The sequence below is a fragment of the Cupressus sempervirens genome, chromosome 5 (genome assembly GCF_028749045.1).
Source record: "Cupressus sempervirens isolate cs-2001-9-10 chromosome 5, ASM2874904v1, whole genome shotgun sequence".
NCBI lineage: Eukaryota > Viridiplantae > Streptophyta > Pinopsida > Cupressales > Cupressaceae > Cupressus > Cupressus sempervirens.
This window is the reverse complement of record NC_143122.1, coordinates 431,888,471-431,913,299: the sequence shown is the minus strand read 5'-3', so window position 1 is coordinate 431,913,299 and position 24,829 is coordinate 431,888,471.

Here is a 24,829-nt window from a genome sequence, read left to right as displayed (position 1 = left end):
GGAAGCACCCATCATTTAACACCTTTTAGCTCTGACTCTTTAGTGACCATATGGACCATAGATGGATTCACATCTAATCAACAAGTAAAAGAATAGATTTGTTTCATAGCAGAGGAAAACTAACGTATTTTTTTAAAATGTCATTTCTCCATTAAAATTCAACTTTCTTCAAAAACTAGCAATACCCTTTTATAGATCCTAGAGTTGAGGTCATTGTCAAATGAATTTTGTACTATTTTGATTAGTTATAATATGTTATAATTTCAAAATATTACAAGTAGTTATTTTAACATTTGAGAAGATGTTATTTCAAAAAAGGAAAAAAAAAAGTAAACCATCCCAAAAAATTAAAATTTATTTTTTGACATTAGAGGATAGAGTCATCTTTAAGAATATGTATTTTTTTCTAAAAAGATGGTAAAAATCTCTACACAATCAAATCCAGAAACAAATATATTATGCAATGGATTGTGGAAATTTGATCTCTTTAAGGTGTACATATGATAGGGAAATTTTCACACAAGAAAAAAACTATTGATTTCCACTAAGTTTGACTCCAAGTACTTATAACAAATAACATATACATTGAAATTAGAATTTAGAGAAAAATAATAATATTTTTGTATACTTGTTTGGCAAGAACTACACCTATAAATTTAGAAATAAAAAATGCGCTTCAATTTTACTTTTTAAAAGCATAAATTCTTTCTCAATTTTTCAGAAAAATGATAGGCATAAACTCCATCCAATTTTACACATTTCATTAGTTTGCATCATCTTCAAATTCAAAACAAAAATTCTACTTTTATATTGTTAAATTTGGATTTTTTTGTGATGATAACTATTTCGTTTATAAAAGTTTGACATATGTTTGTACTTCTACCCTCCAAGCTCTTTTTTCTATTTTGTGTCATTTTTTGCATTTTAAGTAATGTAGTTTCTAAGACCTTAGGGTTATCTCCTTATAGGCCACACTTGGAAAAAGTCAACCTAGGTCAATTTATTCTAGAATAGGGTGACCCATTTTTACCTATTCACTAAGGAATTTACCTATTCTTTAATACATTGCAAAAATACATGGTATTAAAATAATCAAATCAATAATACATTATCAGTGTCTAACTCATTTATGTACCCATTGAATACTTTACATATCACTTCTATCTTCATCATACTTTCTTCAAATCCTCTTCATCAATCAAATCCTCTCCATCAATTTAATGATATGGTACTCTCCTGAGTTAGCAAAATGTCTAGCCAACTAAGACTTTGACATAAATGACAATATAATAACTGATATGACACTCTTACATAAATTAATAGCATTATTAGTTATCAATCTCCCACTTTTCAATTACATTTTTTGTTGGGGCCAACAATCTCTTCCTTTAGCATTGATGGAAACACATATCATAAGATTTAACAGTGCAAAACATTACATAGGATTACTAAATATATACATTAACAAAAATACAACTTTTCAATTTTGTATCTTCAATCTAGGACTCGGTCTGTATCTTTAAGAAAAATAATTTCAACATCTTAAACATTGCTTCCCCTTTGATTGTGATCTCTTATTTCACATTGAGTCTTCAATCTTCATTTCTATAGAAACTTCCTCTTCTTGAGCTTATTCTCTCCCCCTTTGGTTATTCTTCTATTCCTTCTTAATATATTCTTCCCCATATCATCTCATGCATATCATTTCATCTATATCATATCATCAATATATTCTGCCCCATTGACAATCTCTACTCATTCTCATTCTCAATATATACTCCCCCTTCAATAGAAGCTTATAAAACCTTGTAGTTATCCTTGTACCTTGCATTTAATGATTACTTTAGTTTCATTACTAACACCTTCAAATTTAGAAATTCTCCTAAAGTGTGAACACTTTTGCATCAACTCCATGTAGATTCTATAATTCATACATGAATTGATGCAGCATGCCTCTTTACCTAATGAATTTTGGATAGGGTTAGGGCCCCTGATTTACCTTTGAGATACTCAAAAACATCCTTAGATAATGGCTTAGTAAAAATATCAATAATTTTTTTTGTAGATTTCACATACTCCATCCTTATTCTCTTCCCTTGAACTTGTTCCCTCAAATAATGATATTTGATTGATATGTTCTTTGTTTTTTCATGCATTAGCAATTTTTTTGAAATATTTATGACACTTGTATTATCATAGTAAATAGTAATACACTTGGTGATCTCTTCTTACATTCCTTCCAACAATTGCTTAGTCCATACAATATTTGAATAATTGATTGTAGCAGCAACATACATTTCATTGATAGAAACTTTCCTCTGCAACTTTCCCACTTATTTTGTTTTTTAATTAGTATGAGATGAGATGGCCCCTTTTGATAGACTAGATCCTTGTGATTGTCCCTAACCTATAGCGAGTTTTGACGTCAAGTGGTAGGGCCCAGGAAAAGGTGGATCCAAAGTTCTCTTTGGGTGGGGACCCAATTGTGTTAGGTTTGTTCTCTAGGGATCTCCAGGGGAATGATGTAGCCAAAATGCCCCCATAGTATCTAGTTGGTAGGACATGGTCCTTGGGTAGAAATTGACACAAAATTCTTTTGAAGCTTCCAAGGTGATTTATGGTGATGAGGAGCTAGAGATTATTATTGATGATAGCTTGGTTGATAGTGTGTTAGTTAACCTAAAGTTGTGCCTAGTGGGACATTTTATGGCTTTTCACCCATCAGTTGAGATAGTTAGTAAATGGGTGAATCATAAGTGGAAAGTGAAGGAAAGTGTTGATGTTTTGGTGATGCTTGGTGCTCTCTTCTACTTAAATTTTATGGCTGAAGAAGACATGGCCATGGTTCTAGTAGGGTAATAGTACTATGGTAAACATGTTCTTATGGTAGCTAAATAGAATCCTAGCTTAGATCTAACAATGGAGTCAAACCAAATGGCTCTAATTTGGATTAGCTTCTGAGCCTTCCCCTAAATTTTTAGGATGAAAGGGTCCTCAAGTCAATTGTGAACTCCTTTCGCCATTTTGTTGCTACTAATTTGGTTACTCTATATAATTCTAGATTGGTATTTATGAGATTTAGTGTGAATGTAGCAATTGGTGTGACTCTCTCTGAGTCAATCTTGTTGAGCTCCAAGTGGGGAAAGAAGCTCCAACCTATGGTATATAAAAATGATGGGCTTTTCTACAAGAATTTCTCAATGTTCAAACATGTGTTCGTGGATTCTAAAAAAATAGTAAGCTCTCTAAGATAGAGGGAGAGAACTTGAGTGAGAAGGAAGTGGTGGAACTACATAATGAGAAGGTGGAAGAGAAGACTAGTGGGAGGGTATTAGTGGACTCTACTCCTTAGGAGGTCCTAGTGGTTGCTAATGAGGAGGAAAATAAGTTGTTGATAGGTACTCAAGGGGAGGGGTCATTGGTAGAGGCATCCTCGATTCTTCTTGAGAGGCTTCTTGAGGTGGGAAGTTCACCTAGTATAGTGGAGGAAGGAGATATCTTTAAGATCAAGTAGGAGGCGGAAGGGAAAATAGAGAATCTCAAAAAGGTGATGAGGGATGGTTTGGCCTGAGAAGATATGATTTTGGAAGAGGAAAATTGTAGGAGGCTATGAAAGGACATAGTAACCAAGGAGGAAGTATTCTAAAAATAATGATTGAGAATCCTTTCGCTAAAGCTAGGGAATAGGAATACAAAAATTTTCCATAGGTCAACCTCTAATCATAAGGAGAAATATTATTTACTTTATGATGGATGACCAAAACAATAAGTTGACTAAGATGGAGGAGATTGGAAGCTAGGTTAGCAATTTCTTCCAAAATTCTTATAAGGAGTACCGTAGTATATCCAATAGGGAGGAGAGGAAGTGGTTGATTGACTTAATTCCTAATGTGGTCTCAATAGATGAATATTATGACCTTACTTAGCAAGTCACAAAGGAGGAATTACAAAGAGATTATTTATCCATGAAGGCCTCTAAAATACCAAGACCTAATGGGTTCCGACCAACCTTCTTCCAACACTTTTAGGATGTAATAAAAGTTGATGTAGTTAGAGATGCTAGGGATTTCTTTAGTACTGGGAAGATGCTTCAAAGACTTAATAGAATGTTTATTGTTCTAGCCCCAAAGATTAAGGACCTAGAGGTTCTCACTTACTTCAAACCTATTAGCGTATGCAATATAACCTACAAGATCTTCTCTAACATTCTTAGTGAATCATTTGAAGTCGTTACTTTACAAATTTATTAGCAAACCTCAGCATGGTTTTGTCTCAGGTCATCATATTCTAGATGCTTATATTACTACCCATGAAGAACTTCACTCGATGGATAAGAGTGGTAATTTGGGTATGGTTTTGAAGCTAGATATTTCAAAAGCCTATGACAGGGTCAACTAGTATTTTCTCTATGAAGTCATGGAGAAGATTGGATTCAACCAAAGAGTCATTAAAATCATTATAACAATGATTGAGACTATGAACTACTCAGTGTTGATGAATGGTTTTCCTTGGGGAAATTTTAATGTGGAAAGAGGACTTAGTCATGGGGATCTAGTTTTAGCATACATGTTCATTATTATTGTTGAATTGTTGGGAAGAACTTTCTTGCGAATGGTGGAAAGGGGAGATATCAAAGGTGTTAAACTAGCTACCTCCCTCCCAGTGGAGGTTATGTAACAATTTATGGATGATACCCTCCTAAGTGGGGATTCTTTGGTGTTTGAAGCTAGAGCCTATAAAAATATTTTGGAGATATACACAGTTAATGCTAGAAAATAATTAATCTAGATAAAATTAAGGTGTTCTTCAATACAGATCATAATATCCAGAGGAGGTTGCTTAATATTCTGGGATGCAATATGGTCTTCCTCCCAAATACTTATCTAGGTCTCCTACTGATAGTTAAAGAGGTAACTAGTCAATTTTGGAAAATTGTACTTGAAAAAATGAAAAAGTTGCTTGAGTGGAAGGGAAAAATATTGAGTAGTGTGGGAAAGCTACAACTACTTGTGTCCTCCCTCTAGGGTATCCCTATTTACTTTCTTTCCCTTTTTAAAATCTCTTAAGCTATGATGAAGAAATTGGATAAAATTCAAAGAAACTTCCTATGGCCAGGTGGGGACGAGAAGAACCAATTGAACCTGGTGAGTTGGGATACTATTTGTAAACCTAAATTTAAAGGTGGGTTAGGTATTAGAAAGATTATTGATTTGAAAAAAGTTCTTCTTACTAAGGTTAAATGGAAGTTGGTGTAGGATCATGAAAGAAAACTACCTTGGGAATATGAAATATGTTTATTGTATTTGGGAGAATAATCTTCCCTCGAGCATTAGGATGTGGGTAAATATCCTCAAGAAGAGAAGTTTTCTTAGGGAAGGTCTGAGATGGTTGATGGGAGAGGGTAGTAAAATCATATTCTGGGAAGATTCTTAGCTAGATGGAAAATTGTTGGTTCATTCAAAATTTGGAGTGCTTAGGGAAAATCTTTAACTGGCAATGGGCAATAAGGTGATGGATTATATTGGCACTAGCAGGAGGTAGAGGAATTTACATCTATCTCAGAGGAATTATAATGGAGGGAGCTTGTTGGTGGATCTTGGTGAGTTTCTTAAAGGGTACAAGATTCTAGGGGTGGCATGAGAGGCTACTTTCATATGGAGAGATACTTTGTCAAGAGAATTCTCAATTGGATTAGCTTACATGATGATATTTGAGAAGGATCTGGCTCCTAATTACTATTAGTAGGTTTGGCTCTGATAATTGATTCTAAAAGTCAACATTTTCTGATGGGTAACTATGCATGGGAAGATTCTAATGATTGAAAACCTTGAAAAAGAGGTTTCCAAATACCTGATCAATGATATTTGTGTAAAGAGGAGGAAGAAAGTATTCCCCACCTCTTCCTAGAATGTAGTTTAACTAAAAATATTTAGGGAAGGATTCTCAAGATGCTAGACGTGTGGTCTTTCATATGGGGATAGAACAATTTCCTATGAATTAGAAGAGTCTGTTTCACCATCTTCTCCTCACCCAAATGTAGAATATGATTACTCCCAATGTTTGTTGGGATATTTGGAAGGAAAGAAATAATTGGCTCTTCAAAAATGAAGAAAGGAATGAGGAGGTTGTAATGGGATTGATTGTTAAGATGTAAGTGGAAGAAACCATCGTCCCCCAATGCTTGGTGAATAGAGGATTGCTAGGAATTAGAAACTTCAAAATAACTCACCAAATAAAGGACAAAATGGTGCCTTCCAAAGAAAAATTGGGTCTATTGGTGTTTTAAAATGTTATAGGTTTCAAATTACCCCAATGAGAATATAGTACATCTAGGGGCAGCTAACTCCCATCTTTAGCATATCATTTTAGACATTGAGCCAACTATAAGGCTTGCCCCTTCTTCTACTTCTAGGCTTTGCAAAACCTAGGCATGTGGACCTTAGATTCAATCAATATGGTACCAGTGTAAAAACATATTCCTAAATCTAACGAAATAGATAAAAACCCTTAATCTCCTACACTTATGCAATCACAAAGATATGCAGTAACAAATTGTAAATCTAGTAAATTCACAAGCTGAGTGAGGGCATCCTTTTCAGCTCTTCAACATGAAAGGGAAAATATGATTGCTTAATGATTTTGAATATGAGCACAACCCCAAATATGCATTAATATAAACAAGTGATCCTATAACTGATCAGTGCCTTAACCATTGGCCAATTTCATGAATCAAATGCATATATCAATGATATCTAGAAAATATTTCACACATCCATACATCATATCTATCCTATCACCTTGTGAATCAGACATTGGTGTTCACAAAAACCTCATTCTTATGAAATATCCTTCTCAAATAATCAGTGATCCTATCAAAAACATCAAGCATTTACTTGGCCATTTGTTCCAAAAGAAAAACATATCTGACATACAACCTTAAAGGGATGCAAATGAGTCTTAGTTCTTTGTTCCTAGACTACATAAGACTACAAATTATTGAGATAGGAGATGAGAATTAGAATGAAACTAATGAAATTCTTTCTCATTTGTATTCATTTCTTTGAAACAATACATTCAAATGCATGAAATCAAAACATAAAACACCTAATAGATCTGAACTTTCTCTATAATCTTCACTATTATTGTTCATACAAGAGGAATGTTGAAGAAAGTGGTGGCAGAGTAGGGAAAACATATTAAAAACTAGAACCAATAGTTTCATAGTGAAAAACTAGAACCCCTAATGGTATCACAACAACGAAACTTTTTCTTCCCAGAAACTAGAACCCCAAACAATGAGAAAGAAAGAGAATGATATAGATGAAATAATTCCTAGATCTGCTCTATGTTGACATTTGTCCACTTGAAAAACTTCCTCAAGAAGTTAAAAGAATCTCTCTAATCTTTCTCTACAATTGGTGAATCAAATCCTCCATCATCACTAAAAATTGGAGCCAAATTATACCTAAAAGGCATAATATTCTCAAAATTAACCCAATAAATCTTTTACCCTGTGTTTTTTCCATGCCCATAACTTCACCTTCAATTTTTACCCATTTCACTAAGAAGGCCCAAAATTTAAATTTCTACTTATAACTCAAACTAGTGAGCACCTGTGCAAAAACAAACTCCATGATTAGAAAGTTCATTTTCTCCCAATTTTGGCGATATAAAATATCGCTATAGTTGCTTATCGTAAACCCCCTAAATCATGGTTTGAAAAAAATGCCCCTCTGCTAAAGGTATCTAGTCTAAAATTTAAATTTTCAAAAATTTAAAATACTGTAATGTTCAAACTTTAGCATAAATCCTTTTAGATTTAAAAATCTAGGTATGGGAGCTTTTATGGAAAAGTATTTCAAATCAATTTTTAAAATCATTCTTAAATTTTCCCCTACCCATGAATTTTGGGTCAACATTCCTTTGACATTTTTCCATGTGTCAACCTCTCATTGGCTAACCTGCATAACTGGTGCCATATTTGCATTGGCTAACGACCTCAAGCGGGCCCCATACCATAATTGTTGGTTTTTTGAATTTTCTAGTAGGTTGCCATGTCACTACTAGAAAATCCTCCTATTTTTTGGTGGTGACATGGTAACCACCAGATTCTGGCAACATTTCTAGCAAACTCTATCTACTAATGCCACATCATCACCACCACTATGCTTGATCATCACCATGTTAGCAAGGTCATTGTTTTGTTATAGTTATCAAGTGTGCATCTTCACTTGGCAACATAGCACCTATTGTACGATCATCCACATGGCATCATCTGGCACCTCCAACTCCACATCATCTCCTTGTTTGCATGTTCAAAATATTCACAAGGCATCTCCAATTGTTAGTGATCAGGCCCATGCACATGGTTAAAAATTCTAAAATAAGTGTCTTGTAGATAATACACATGTTGTGTGGAAGACTATAAAAACTTTTAAAAATCTCCTAGTTCGGCGAATGTGTGATAAATCCCTTTTATTTGTTTTTTCCCTTTGCTTCTATATTTTCACATGTCATAGCCTCTTTGTAGTGTGGGGCTACATCTTTTTACATGCAACTCTTATTTCTACCTCCACAGCTTCCATTAACGTGGAGGAATATTGCAGCTCATATTTCCTTCCAGAGTTCTAAGGGAGAACATCACATTAGATGTTACAAAATCACCTATTCAAAATCTACCTCTATAAAATTACATATGAATACTTTTAGGTCTGAAGAATTAGTCAAATATATGGCACTATTATGTAATTAATAGGGTGGATTCCCCTGGTGGAGATGAAGCAGATTGTGCAGGCAGAGGGTGTTGTTGCAAGAATTGTTGGAAAACTTAAATTCTATCAAATTCTTTCTTTTGGAAAGGATAAATTTGATCTCAGGTGTCTCTCCAAACGGCACCCCTCCATCTCTACATGATAATTTTCTTTGCTCTATTTTTCATCTATCTAACAAGGACTTCTTTCTTTTGTTACTACAAGTTGTGTTTTTTTGCTTCTATGATGGATCCATCCTTTTAAACAATCCCACTCCACCTTTTTCATTCCATCATGGGCTCCCCTATATTTCATTTATCTTCATCATTTCCTCTTCTTCCTATTTCTAGCAGAATGTGGCTTTGCAACTGTGACAGGGGTTGGAGTAAAAATGGTTGATGATTCCTTCATTGCCACCTCTTCTTCACTAGAAGCTCCTTTGTGATTTATGACTACTCCTCACCTCTGCTATTCACATAAATATGGATGCCTCTACCCTTTCAACATGAATCTCTCTATAATACTACATGGGCATCTCCTTGACTTTCATAGGTTGCTCTCTTTTTATTGTGTGGAGCTCTCTGACTACCCTTCATAATCTTTAAATCTAACCATTTAAAAGGATGATACGAACCTGGCATGGGTGATGGTTGAATAGAAGTCAATACCTTCACATAGAGAATAAATCTCAGTTTTCATCTGAGCATTGGAGGGAAGAGTTCCCTTCATCCTCTCATATAAGATACTCAATCTTACCAAAACAATAGTACCTCTTCCTTTTTGCTTAAATAGAGTTTTCTCACCTAGCTTGCTTCAAAATAATCTTTCTCTAAGGCTCTCTATCATTTTTGGATTCCATTAATTATAGTTCTTTCTAATATTTTCTTTCCACCAAGCATAACATCATGTAATAGATTCAAATGATAAGGTATTTCATTTCTTGATGAATGAAGAAAATCAATAAAGAATGTCAAATTCTCTCCATCCACAACTCTACTATGAAGCACAAGCACCTTTGGGAAAAGTTTTGCAAGTTTCTCAATGTCCTTCAAAGTAAATTCTTCAAATGCATGACAAAAAAGCTACTTCAATGCTCCTTTGATATTACTCCAAGTAGCTTGCATTTGTTTTTTTTCCAAGAACCCATAAACAATGTTTAGAATCTTGAAGACCTTGATCAATCTTTCTAAAGTAGGAGGATAAGAACAAACTTCTCTTTTCATTGCACTATTTTCCTCTCCTCCAAAATTTTTGTTCAAGCTCCCACATAGAATTCTCAAATCAATATCTATATCCCAAATAAGATTTGATAACTTTGAAGCATAAATTTCTTGTGGATCATTTTCCAAAAAAAATTTAAACTATTCACCAAGTGTATGGCTCCTTTCATCAAGAATCTCAACAGATCTAGATCTAGAATTCTTTATTAAGTTTTTTGTTACTGTTGATGATTTGTCATAATTTATACCTTTTATTTTTTCCCTTTTTTTGTTTGAATCCTCATCCTATTTGAAACTTCTAATCTCATTCAATCTAAAGTAATTTAATGAAATCCTAATTGCTCTGCTTACATCCCCTTCTTGATTATCATACAATTCATTCCTTTTTCCCAATACACTTTTGGTGCCATTGTCTAATCACCACACATTAGGTAAAAAAAATGATGAAGTATTTAGCAAATCTAGATCTCAAATAATATCATGCCAAGCAACATGTGTAATGGCTAGAGTATGCTTTCCTGAAGACTCAGACATGTCTATCCCTGATATATTTTCTTTACAACACAATAGTTATATGCTATTAGTGCTCTCCCCAGTTAGGGTTTTTTTTAATCATTTGCAGGAATATCTAATTTTGAAGTTATTCCATTGCTACCCATATCATTTGGATGCTGCTTATTTGTAAATGGCATAAGGGACATAAATTTTCTCTCTTGCAATAGAAGAGAACTCATTTGAGCTCCCACATCTAATTTAGACCCCCACAAGTAAAGATGAAAGTTTAGAGTGAGATTGGACTCGTGGAGAGTAAGCCTAACCTTGAGGTCCTTCATAGTCTCTTCTCTACCAATTTTGATCTTGATGTTGGAAATAGAGATGGAGTAACTAAGAGGGGAGGGGTGAATCAGTTACCACAAAGATAAATCCACAGATCCTTAGATGTCTTAAAATATAGCTGCTGACAATCTCACAAATAAATCTGAAATTTGATAGATGTTCTGATAACTTATTTAGCATTTAAAGTGATAACATGCATGCATAAAGAAATAACATGAACACAAGAGACACCAGATTTAATGTGGAAACCCAATTTGGTAAAAACCACCAAGTAACTAGTTACCAATTTTCACTCTTCTGAAGTGAGCCCTGTTAGGTGTGACCCTGTTAGAGGATTTGATCACCTTGTTAGAAGTGGCCTTGTCAGAGGTCTTTAAAATAATTCAACTGAATTGTCACCTTGTTAGAGGATTTACAAAATGGCTATCAAACCAACTCTGTTAGGAGATTTTGAATCACTGTTATAATGATTAGAAAGCAACAATGAAGTGATCTAAAATATATGCAACTTATCTTTGCTGAATACAAATCTCTATTATGCTTCACTAGATCCTCACTGATCGAATGAAACTTTGCAGCTTCATAGGGATATCTAATCCTTCTTCAACATTTGCTCATATATTTTCTTATTCATACATTCACACTTTTATGCATCCACACACTTTTTTTTTTTTTTTGTTTGGAATTCACAACTTGACCTTTCATATATACCTTACAGATTGTCAAGTCAGCTCAATTACAAGTTACAACAACTGAAAAACATAAATCAGTCAGCTGTATAAAACAATTAAACTTAATTCTTTAGAACAATAAAATTCTTCACTGCCTGACCCAGCTCGGTGACCACTGCTCAGAATGGTTTCTCGAGTGTTAACCAAATGGAGCTTGGTAAACACTGCAAACCTTGCAACTTCCTTCAGAGACCGAGTTAACTAGGTAAATACTGACCTTCCTTTGTTTACCGAGTGAGCTTAGTAAAAGATAATTTTTCTTCCCTTATCGAGTGAGCTCGGTAAAAGATAACTTTCCTTTTCTTACCGAGTGAGCTTGGTAAAAGCTAACTTTCCTTTGCTTACCGAGTGAGCTCGGTAAAAGCTAACTTATTGTGTAATGTTTAGAAATGTTTGGTAGTCACTATAAATTTCTTTGCTAACCATCTGAGCTCGGTAGACTCTATCTGATTGCTTACTGAGTGAGCTCGGTAAAAGCTAACTTATTGTGTAATGTTCAAAAATGCTCGGTAGTCACTATAAATTGCTTTGCTAACCATCTAAGCTCGGTAGACTCTATCTGATGGCTAACATGACATTTGTGTAACATCAAAGATAATACACAATTAACAATTGTATCCAACAATCTCCCTCTTTGGCATTGATGGTAGCACAACATGTCATAGCAAAAATAAAATTTGAAAACAAGTCTTTCACTTATATGGCAACACAACATGTCAATATAACAATTCTCCCTCTAAGATAGAAAAACTCTCCCTCTTATAGTAATCTCCTTCTGTGAAGAAATTGCATAGAAAACTCTTTTGAAAAAAATTCAAAGAGATATGACAGTAATAAACTCTCTCTCTTTGACAACACATGCCAAAGACAACTCAAACTCAACTGAATTTCAGTGTACCTTTATTGCTGATTCATATGCAATGTTTCCTAATTATGCTGCATCAACTGATAGATCTTCAATCTAGTATGAGTTGATGCATCACTAAAACTTTATTTTAGTGAACTTCAGATAGGGGAGTGACCCCTAACTTACCTTTTAGATAAAAGAATGCATCCTTAGGTAATGGTTTTGTGAATATGTTAGCAATTTGGTCTTTTGAATGAATATATTCCAATCTAATCTCCTTATCTTGCATCAATTCTCTGACAAAATGATATTTTATTGCAATATGCTTGGTTTTGGAATGCATCACTGGATTCTTAGATATGTTGATTGCACTTGTATTATTACAAAACATAACAACTGGTTCTTTGATTTCCATCTTCATGCCTTCCAACAACTGTTTAAACCAAACAATGTTAGAACAGTTTACTGCTGCAGCAACATACTCTGCCTCTACTGTTGATTGAGATATACAATTCTACTTTTTGCTTGTCCAAGAAACCAACCTTTTTCCAAGAAAGAATGCACCTCCACTTGTACTTTTTCTATCATCAAGGTTTCTTGTTCAATCAGCATCAGTAAATACTTTCAAATCCAAACTTCCTCCAAACTTATACCATAAACCATACTCTTTAGTTCCTTTCAAATATCTCGTTATTCTTTTGATTTCCATCAAGTGATTTTCTCTTGATTTTTCTGAAAATCTTGCTACAATACCAACTACAAGGGCAATATCTAGTCTAGTATGAACTACATACTACAACTTTCCAATCATAGATCTATACAATGTTTGTTCTACTTCTTTTGATTCATCTTCCCTGGTAAGTTTTAATCCATTACACATAGGAGTCCCAACCGGTTTACAATCTTCCATTCCAAAAAATTCCAATATCTCCTTGATGTACTTTGATTGAGTAATGTAGATACCATTTTTATTCTGTTGAATTTGAAGACCAACAAAGAATTTGATCTCACCAAACATAGACATTTCAAATTTCTTGTTCATTTGTTCTGAGAATTCTGTGCATAGATCATCATTTCCTATGAAAATAGTATCATCTACAAATATTTCTACCAAGACAATCTTATTATCTGGTCCTTCTTTAATATACAAGATACTGTTATCATTAGTTCTTTGAAAACCAATCTGAATAAGATATTTATGCAATCTTTCATACCATGCTCTAGGGACTTGTTTCAGACGGTACAATGTCTTGTGTAATTTGCAGACCATGTTCTTCTTATCTAGATTAACAAAACCTTTAGGTTGTTCAATGTAAACCTCTTCATCTAGTATACCATTTAGGAATGCTGATTTGATAGTCATCTGATAAACTTTGAATCCCTTGTGAGCAGCATATGCTAGTAAGGTTTTGACTCCTTCCAATCTTGCAATAGGAGAAAAATTTTCTCCATAGTCTATTCCTTCTTCTTGAGCATATCCTTTGCATAGTAGTCTAGCTTTGTTTCTTGATACCTTACCATCTTCATCCAACTTGTTTCTAAATACCCACTTAGTTCCAATCACATTTTTGTCTTTAGGTCTGGGTACAAAAGTCCATGTCTTATTTTTCTTTATTTTCTCTATTTCTTCATTCATAGCTTTAATCCAGCTATCATTTTCTAATGCATCTTTGATATTCCTAGGTTGAAAATCAGCAAGTAAACAAGTACCTTTCAGCTTATTTCTTTTCATGGTTTCTTCAAATTTATCTCCAATGATCTGATTTGCTGAATGATGTCTCCTGACATACTTAGCTAATACAGGTTCCTTTCCTTTTGAATGGATTTCATTATTATCTTTTTGCATTTCAACTTCAGACTCTGTCTGTTCTGGCTTGGTAGATATTTGCTCGATAGATGTTTGCTTGGTAAATACTTGCTCGGTAGATACTGAATTTAACTCAGTTTGCTATGGCTCAGTTTGAACTTCCTATAACTCAGTTACAGATGACTCGGGAGTAGAAGTTTCTTGATTCTTTGATATAACTGGTACTGTATCAGGTTCACTGAAGACAAACCTTTTATAATCTTCTAGTTCCCTTTTGCTTTCTTCTTCAATCCTTTATGCAAACTCATCAACTTTCACATGTGCACTTTCTATGACTTTGTGAGTAGACAAGTTCAAACATCTATATGCCTTACTTGTGCATGAGTATCCAAAGAATATACCTTCATCACCTTTTACATCAAATTTTCCTTTTCTAGATTCTTTCAAAATGTAACATTTACTTCCAAATACTTTAAGATAACTTACATTAATTTTATAGCCATACCATAACTCATAGGGGGTTTTGAATGAGTCTTTCTTCAGCTGTACTCGATTCAAGGTATAGACTGTAGTGCTGATTGCTTCCTTCCAGTATTTGATAGCAATGCTCTTTTCAATCATTAAAGTTATTGCACAATCCATGATGGATCTATTTCTTCTTTCAGCTATTCCATTTTTTTGGGGTGTTCCAGGGGCTGATACTTGTCTTTTGATTCCTCTTTCAATGAAAAAGTTATTGAATTCATGTGAAATGAATTCTCCACCTCTGTCTAACCTCAAGAATTTTAATCTTTTCCCTATTTCCTTTTCTACTTTGGCCAAATACCATTTGAACTTTTCAAATGCTTTTGATTTATTTCTTAGATACATGACTATCATCATTCTTGAGTAATCATCAACAAAAAGAATGAAGAAATTTTCTCCAGTATAGCTTTCAATTCCAATGGGTCCACATAAATCAGTATGCAAAATTTCTAATATGTCTTCAGACTGATAGTTTTTACTTTTAAAACTAGTCTTTCCCATCTTTCCAATTTGACAATTTTTGCATAGACCAACCTCAGGTTTCTTTATGTTGGGAATGCCTTTTACTTTCCTGAATTTTCTTATCTTTACCAGATTATCAAAGTTTACATGACACAACATTTTATGCTATAACCAACTTTTTTCAACTTGAGCAATGAAACATGAACATTCACCTAGTTCAAGATAGAACAAGTTACCTTTAGTTTGAGTACCTGATCCAATCAGCTTTCCTTTCCCATCCAGCAGTATTGTTTACCATGCATGAATTCTACTTTGATTCCATTATTGAGTAGCTATGCCACACTTAATAGATTATTCTTTAGTCCTTCTATCGAATAGGCATTATCACATATAAGTTCTTTGGTTAGATGGATTCTTCCTCTTCCTTTTATACAACAAGGTTCATTGTTACCAAATCTTACACTGCCACCATCATAGTCTTCAAAGTATTCAAACTTAGTTTTGTCGCCAGTCATGTGATGAGAACAACCACAATCTATGATCCATGTATCATTTTTGCTCATATGAGAAATGAGTGCCATTTCCTCATCATTATCAGATTCATCTTTCACAGCAATATAGACAATCTCATCTTCTTCTTCATCATTAGAATCATTAGAATCTTTAGCCATAAAACATGTTTTCTTACCTTTTTCCTTGAATGATTTGAAATCTTTCTTGCCATTCAAATTTTGATCTTTCTTTTCATCTTTATTCTACTTTTTTGGACATCTAGCAGCAATATGACCAACTTCTTCACATGAAAAATAGGTTAGCGGTACTTTACCTTTGTATTTTCCTCTGCCTCTAGAATATTTCCTTGCTAGAAGGGCTTCAATTACTTCAAGATCACTGTCTGAACTCTGGTTTGATTCATCTTCACTTTCTGACTGAGATTTCTTTTTTCCTTTCTCCTTGAGTGAAATTTTTGCTTCAAATGTTGATTCAATGTTCTTGGAAGCTAGAATATAGTTATCAAAGTTGTCCAGTTCAAATGTAGTCAATCTTCCAACTATAGCCTCTAAATTTATCTTATGATTTGCTTCACATCTTCTTTCCTGAATTGCAAAAACTCTGATTGCATAAATGGAAAGTAGAGTTCTGAGAACTTTACTTATAACTGTCTCTTCACTAATATCTCATCAAGAAGCTTTGATTGCACTGACACATGCTTTAACTCTTTCGACATATTTTGTAATGTTTTCATCCTCTCTCATCCTCATTTGATCAAATTTTCCTCTCAGACTTTCTACTTTGGCTCTTCTAACATTATCATCTCCTCCATAGATCTCTTTCAACTTTTCCCACATTTCAAAGGCAGATTTGCAGTCCTTGATATCATCAAATTCTTCATAACTCAGAGCAGATGCTATATCTATCATCATAATGTTGCGAGTCTTCTTTTCAACAATATCATTGACGGATAGTGTACCAGTTGGTTCTGCATATTTTTCATCAAGGTACTTCAGTCCTGTATCACCAATGGATGCTAGGTGAAGTCTCATCAGTCCTTGCCATGCTGAGAAGTTATTTCTGTTAAGTCTTGGGATTTCTATTTTAAGACATCCTGATCTTTGGCTTAGATCCTTGAAATCTTATCCTACAAGCACCAAAAGCTCTAGTACCAATTGTTGGAAATAGAGATGGAGTAACTGAGAGGGGAGGGGTGAATTAGTTACCACAAAAATAAATCCACAAATCCTTAGATGTCTTAAAATATAGTTGCTGACAATCTCACAAATAAATCTAAAACTTGATAGATGTTCTGATAACTTATTTAGCATTTAAAGTGATAACATGCATGCATAAAGAAATAACATGAACACAAGAGACACCAGATTTAACGTGGAAACCCAATTTGGAAAAAACCACCAAGTAACTAGTTACCAATTTTTACTCTTCTGAAGTGAGCCTTGTTAGGAGCCAACCCTGTTAAAGGTTACAAAACACACTGTTAGGTGTGACCTTGTTAGAGGATTTGATCACCTTGTTAGAAGTGGCCTTGTTAGAGGTCTTTAAAAAAATTCAACTAAATTGTCACCTTGTTAGAGGATTTACAAAATGTTTGTCAAACCAACTCTGTTAGGAGATTTTGAATCACTGTTACAATGATTAGAAAGTAACAATGAAGTGAACTGAAATATATGCAACTTATCTTTGCTGAATACAAATCTTTGTTCTGCTTCACTAGATTCTCACTGATCGAATGCAACTTTGCAACTTCATAGGGATATATAATCCTTCTTCAACATTTTCTTATTCATACATTCGCACTTTTATGCATCCACACACTTTTTTTTTTTTTTGAATTCACAACTTGACCTTTCATATATACCTTACAGATTGTCAAGTTGGCTGAATTACAAGTTACAACAATTGAAAAACATAAATTAGTCGACTGCATAAAACAATTAAACTTAATTCTTTAGAACAATAAAATTCTTCACTGCCCGACCTAGCTCGGTGACCACTACTCAGAATGGTTTCCCCAGTGTTAACCAAATGGAGCTTGGTAAACACTACAAACCTTGCAACTTCCTTCAGAGACCGAGTTAACATGGTAAATACTGACCTTCCTTTGTTTACCGAGTGAGCTTGGTAAAAGCTAATTTTTCTTCAGTTATCGAGTGAGCTTGGTAAAAGCTAATTTTCCTTTGCTTACCGAGTGAGCTTGACAAAAGCTAACTTTCCTTTGCTTATCGAGTGAGCTCGGTAAAAGGTAACTTTTCTTCACCTACCAAGTCAGCTTGGTAAAAGCTAACTTATTGTGTAATGTTCAAGAATGCTCGATAGTCACTATAAATTTCTTTACTAACCATTTGAGCTCGGTAGACTTTGTTTGATGGCTGATATGACATTTGTATAACATCAAAGGCAATACACAATTAACAATTGTATCCAACACTTGATACTTTCCTCACCTAGGGTTCAAACCTTCACCTCCACTTCTACTTCCTATCCATTATCAACATTATGTCTTATCAAGACAACTTTATTCCACAGGTATTACTTTGCAATCTGATGCAGATTAGTCAAGCCCCAAACTAGGTCTAGCTAAAAAAATTTCATTTTCAAATGCTTGATGTCTTAAACTGGTCCTTTGATTGCTTGATATTGATTAGAATCAAGTTTGACCACTAAATATTTAGTTAAAACTCATTTTACCATTAATCTACAAAATATTCACTTTGTGCTAAGAGGTACCTTGACTAGCTTTAAAAACTAACCTAAACACCTGACTGGGCTCTAGAATTTGACACATTGATTCTTTATTCTAACTCTTGCACCCTGTTGAATCTTGTGTCATGAAAAATTTAGGATCAAAACATAATAACTCTTGAAGTTTCCCTCTCAGAACTGCCTACAAGAAAACATGTTAGAAAACAATAAATCACATTTGGATTTGGTTATGAAAACTAGGTAAACTAACATTTGGGAAAAAAAATGGGGGCAGTTGTTCACTATCATGAGGAAAGTATAAATCTAGGATTAGGGCTTATGAAAATAATTGGGTGTGAATTGTGAGTGGTTAAAGTAGGCTACTTAGAATTTGTAGACTAGAAACATTGACAAGAAAACACTTTTTGCAAATGGAATGGACCTAGGAAAGTGTGCAGACGGATTTATCAAGATTTGAGAATTGGTACACTTAAATTATTTTTAGAGGAGAACATAGTGGTACAATCCATTTGATCTCACCTATCGTAGATTTCAAGATATGACATCATGAACAGGGGTCTCAATAAATCTACACTTCTTGACACTAGTAAAAAGTTGCAAGTTGCATTTGGAATGGCATTTGAAAACTAATCAAACAGATTTTTCATAAGCTCAAACTTCAAACATAACAAGTTCTAACCTCTAAAATATAATGCAAAATAAATTTTCTCAATTTGATCAACTGGGTCAAAGTTATAATAAGTCAAACAATGCTTCCAATAATTTTGAACAATTTACATTGGTATGACATCAATAAATGACCAACTTTGAGGGATTCAAAACCTAGTCAAAATGATTCAAAATAACTCAAAATATGAAATATAGGCTCTCTAGTATGGACACTAGACACTCCCAAAGTAGTGAGTCATGAAACATTATTGGTTGTGAGATATTCAATTGTAAACATAGGATCCTATCATTGTTTGACACTTTAGCAAAAATGCAGATTCAACAATTGCTCAAAACAAGACTTCACAAAATGGAGATTTATCATCATGGAACACATAAACACACTAAATACAAGGTGTTAGAAATATTAAACACCTCTTAGGCTTCAAATGGATAGTCAAGTACACGTGCATCAAAAAGCATTTATAGGCCTTAATTTTCTCAATGGTACTCAAAATTGGGGCTTCGATTCGGGGTCCCAATAGTGGCTTTGTATGGGGATGCATGTCCCTTGTGGGCATGTCAAGGATTCAGATCTCTAGAAGAAGCAAACCATTCTCAAAAACTTCTCTCGAACAACTTTATTGAAAGCAAGAAACAACTACTCCTACTATGTACAAATGATGACCCTAGGCCATTGAACTTCAACAAAACTTCTTACCTCTATCATACACCTAATTCTCATTAACATTTTCTTGAGGTAAACTAAAATTATCATTCTCCTTTGTTTCACCTGACACATCAACACTTTCAATCACTTTTTTAGGAAAAAAAACTATTTCATCATCATGCCCACTATGAGAAAAAACATTAGCATGTTCATGATTACACAAACTGAACTGAGAATCAAAATCCAACAATGATTCATACATGTTGATTTGAAACACAAAAAAACTTCATAATCTACACCATTCACCAAGTTGCATGTACCAAAAAATTGTGACTCACCTTGTGTCTCTGGCTACAAAGAGTATGTGAAATCTTATTGTTGCCTACTTACATTCATGTCATTCACTAAATTAGATTTATCTTTCACTAAAACCTCTTCACATTCTTCAAACAACTGATTAGTTATCAAGCATGAAAACTTATTCTAAAAGTGCTGATCTAAGCTATGTTGATCACAATCATTTTCTTCATCTAATTGAAAGTTAGAATAAACCTTGAACTTATCTTTACAAGACTTATCAACATATAAAGAAAATCTATAATTTGATTGACAACTTTCATTATTTTCCTCTTCATCACATGAAACATCAAAACAAATTTCAGCAAGATCAGCATGAAAAGAACCTAAAATAGTATCAAACTTCCCTTCACTAACATCCCTTGCATCCAAAAATTCATCATGTGGAAAAAAAATTGAGGTACTATCATCTACACCTCCAAAATTTGATAAAGATTGTTCGAATTCTACATCTCTTTCTCCATCAAACTTTGGGGAATTGATTTGATTGAATGAGAAAGTATTATGAGAGAAAATATGAAGATCCTTAGAAACACTTACATGCTTTTCAAAATTACAAGCCAACAAAACTAAAGTTTCATCAGGGCTCAAGAAGACTGCCTCACAAATCTTCTCCCAACTGTGATTATCATCCAGATAACATGAAGAACTTACAATAGCAAGATCATTAGTATAACAATCTAGAAAATCAACATCCTTATAACATTCATTCTTATCATGGAAATCACTACCTCTACTACTATTACATAATTCCTCAACTTCATATTTACTATAACCAAGTTTATTTTCACTTTCATATCGATCTTCCTTATGCTGATTGCAATTACCTAATTCATTTGCACTTGAATCCTTCTCTTCACATTCAGAAGACAAATTATCTTTCTCTATGGATTCATTATATTCATTACTACCTTGAATTTTAGCACACTCATTATTATCATTAGAAGATATATCGTGAACTCTATAATTATCATTTTCCATCTCCTCAATGAATCTTTCAATTTGCAAAATTCTTTGTAATCTTATAGGTGTTGGCCAATTAACTGAACTGGGCACTAGAACATCAAGGAAAACACTAGGCAAGGAAGATTTTGTGGGTCTACAATGAAAAGGAATCTTGCTAATTACTAATTTAAACCTTAAATAACATTGTTCGGCATTTAAACCTTGAGTAATTCATGCTCCAATTCTTATAACACTGACAATCCTTTTGTAGATTAGTTTATTTAACACAACAATGTTATTAGCCATAGTCTCTAAACTTTTAGAATTTGGCAAACTAATCTCAAATCTGAGATCTAACTCCATCATAAGTAAAACTTCTACCTCTTTCTTCTAGTGTTGAAAATCACTGAATAGAGGCAATCATGTTTTTAACATTTGACTTCCATGAAAAGAAAACACGAAAACAAAAATACCTCAAGTGTTGATGCAAGATTTTGATCTATTGATTTAGCATAAGTGCAAGACTTAAAATCCTTTACACCACTGGTCAAACTTTGTAGAGCTGCCACCTCTTTGCAAGAGGAATAAAATAATCACTGCTATGATTTACTTTTACACTTCACTTTCTTATAATAGAAAAATGCAAACAATACTTCAAAAAATTATCAAGAATTTAAAACTTCCTTTTCAAGACACTATTAAAAGTTTTTTATCTGCCCACACATCTAAAAGTCCTTCAATATATTGCAATGAAATCAACTAGGAACAAACTGGTGCAAAGATTTGAGAGTCACCACTCACTCTTTATGAGAAATAAAACATAATTTGTCACTTGACAAATCTGAACCAGACCTTCTATGTAGGGGAAACATGCAAAATATTAATACCTTGAAAAGAAAATATACTTCATAAATCCATTCTTGACTTTGAATTTTCTCAACAACACTTGCAATAATCGAATTGATTGAAGATACAACTATAACAATCATAGAACATAATTTACATCCAATTTTACAACATACTATTTTCCATGAATAAAGCTTAACTAGGGACCAAAAAACCTTGGATACAAAACTAAATATGCAAAATATATATCAGAGATTTCTAGCTCCATAATTTAGGCATTTACAACCTCTATTCTCCAGCAGAGTCACTATTTTATTAGTATTTTGAAACGTTACAGGTTTCAAATTACCCTAATGAGAATATGGTACATCTAAGGGTAGTTAACTCACATCTTTAACATATCATTTTAGACACCAAGCCAACTATAAGGCTTGACCCTTCTTCTACTTCAAGCTCTGTAAAACCTAGATGGGTGGACCTCAGAATCAATCAATATGGTATGAGTGCAAAAACATATTCCTAAATCTAATGAAGTAGATAAAAAACCTTAATCTCCTCCACTTATGCAATCACAAAGATATGCAGTAGAGAATTACAAATCTAGGAAATTCACAAGCTAAGTGAGGGCATCATTTTCAGCTCTTCAACATGAAAAGGAAAATACAATTGATTAATTATATTGAATATCAACACAACCCCAAATATGTAGTAGTATAAACAAGTGATCTTGTAACTAATAAGTGCCTTAACCATTGGCCAATTTCATGAATCAAATGCATACATCTGTGATATCCAGAACATATTTCATACATCCAAACATCAGATCTATCCTATCATCTTGTGAATCAGACATCAGTGTTCATAAAGACATCATTATTATGAAATATCCTTCTCAAATAATTAGTAATCCTATAAAAAACCATCAAGCATTTACTTGGCCCTTTGTTCCAACAACAAAACATATCTGACATACAACCTTAAAGGGATGCAAATGAGTCTCAATTATTTATTCCTAGAATACATAAGACTCCAAATTACTAAGATAGAAAATGAGAATCAGAATGAAACTAATGAAATTCTTGCTCATTTGTATTCATTTCTTTGAAACAATACATTCAAATGCATGAAATCAAAACATAAAACACCTAATAGATCTGAACTTTCTCTATAATCTTCACTACTGTTGTTCATACAAGAGAAATGTTGAAGAATATGGTGTCAAAGTAGAGAAAACATATCAAAAACTAGAACCGATGGTCTCATAGTGAAAAACTAGAACCCCTAATGGTATCACAATAATGAAACTTTTTCTTCCCAAAAACTAGAACCCCAAACAATGAGAAAGAAAGAGAATGATATAGAGGAAATAATTCACAGATTTGCCCTATGTTTGACATCTATCCACTTGAAAATCCTCCTCAAGAAGTTAAAAGAATCTCTCTAATCTCTCTCTATAACTAGTGAATCAAATCCTCCATCATCACTAAAAATTGGAGCCAAATTATACCAAAAAAGTCATAATATTCTCAAAATTAAGCCAACAAATCTTTTATCATGTGTTTTTACCATGCTTGTAACTTCACCTTCAATTTTCACCCATTTCACAAAGAAGGCCCAAAATTTACATTTCTACTTATAACTTGAACTAGTGAGCACCTATGCAAAAAAAAAATTCCATAATTGGAAAGTCCATTTTCTCCTAGTTCTGAAAATATATAATATCACTATATTTTCTTACCAGAGACCCCTTGAATCATGGTTTAAAAAATATACCCCTCTACTAAAGGTATCTGGTCCAAAATTTAAATTTTCAAAAATTTAAAAATACCATAATGTTCAAACTTTAGCATAAATCCTTTTAGATTTAAAAATATAGGTATGGGAGCTTTTTTGGAAAAGTATTTCAAATCAATTTTTTTAAATCATTCTTAAAATTTCCCCTACCCATGAATTATGGGTCAACATTCCTTTGACTTTTTGCCACATGTCAACCTCTTATCGGCTGACCTACCAAATTGGCACCACATGTCATATTTGCATTAGCTAATGTCCTCGGGTAGGCCTCACACCATACTTACCAATTTTTTGGATTTTCTAGTAGGTTGCCATGTCGCTACCAAAAAATTCTCCCATTTTTTGGTGGTGACATGGCGACCACCAATTTTTGACAATATTTTTGGTGAACTCTATCCATTGACACCACACCATCCACACCTCTACACCTGCTCATTGCCATTTCAGCAAGGTCATTGTGTCACTATAGTTATCAAGTGTACATATTCACTTGGCAACATAGCACCTACTAGATGATCATCCACATGGCATCATCTAGCATCTCGAACTCCACATCATCTCCTTGAGTGCATATTCAAAATATTCATAATGCATCTTCAAGTGTTAGTGGTTGGCCCCATGCACATGGTTGAAACTTCTAAAAGAAGTGTTTCTTGAAGACAATACACATGTTGTGTGGAAGAGTATATAAAATTTTAAAAATCTCCTAGTCCGATGAATGTGGGATAAATCCCCTTTATTTGTTTTTGCCCTTAGGTTCTGTGTTTTCACATGCCACTGCCTCTTTGTAGTGTGGGGCTCCATTTTTTACATGCTACTCTTATTTCTACCTCCATGACTTCCATTGATGTGGAGGAATATTGCAGCTCATATCTCCTCCCAGACTTCTCAGGGAGAACATTGCATCAGATGTTACATAGGCACCCATTCAAAATCCACCTCTATAAATATACATATGAACACTTTTAGGTCTAAAGTATTAGTCCAATATATGGCACTACTATGCAGTTAATAAGGTTGATTCTCCTGGCGGAGATGAAGCAGATCATGCAAGGAGAGAGTGTTGTTGCAAGAATTGTTGGGAAACTTAAATTCTATCAACCCCTTTCTTCTGTCAAGGATTGAGTTGCTCTTAAGTGTGTCTCCAAATGGCACCCCTCTATCACTATGC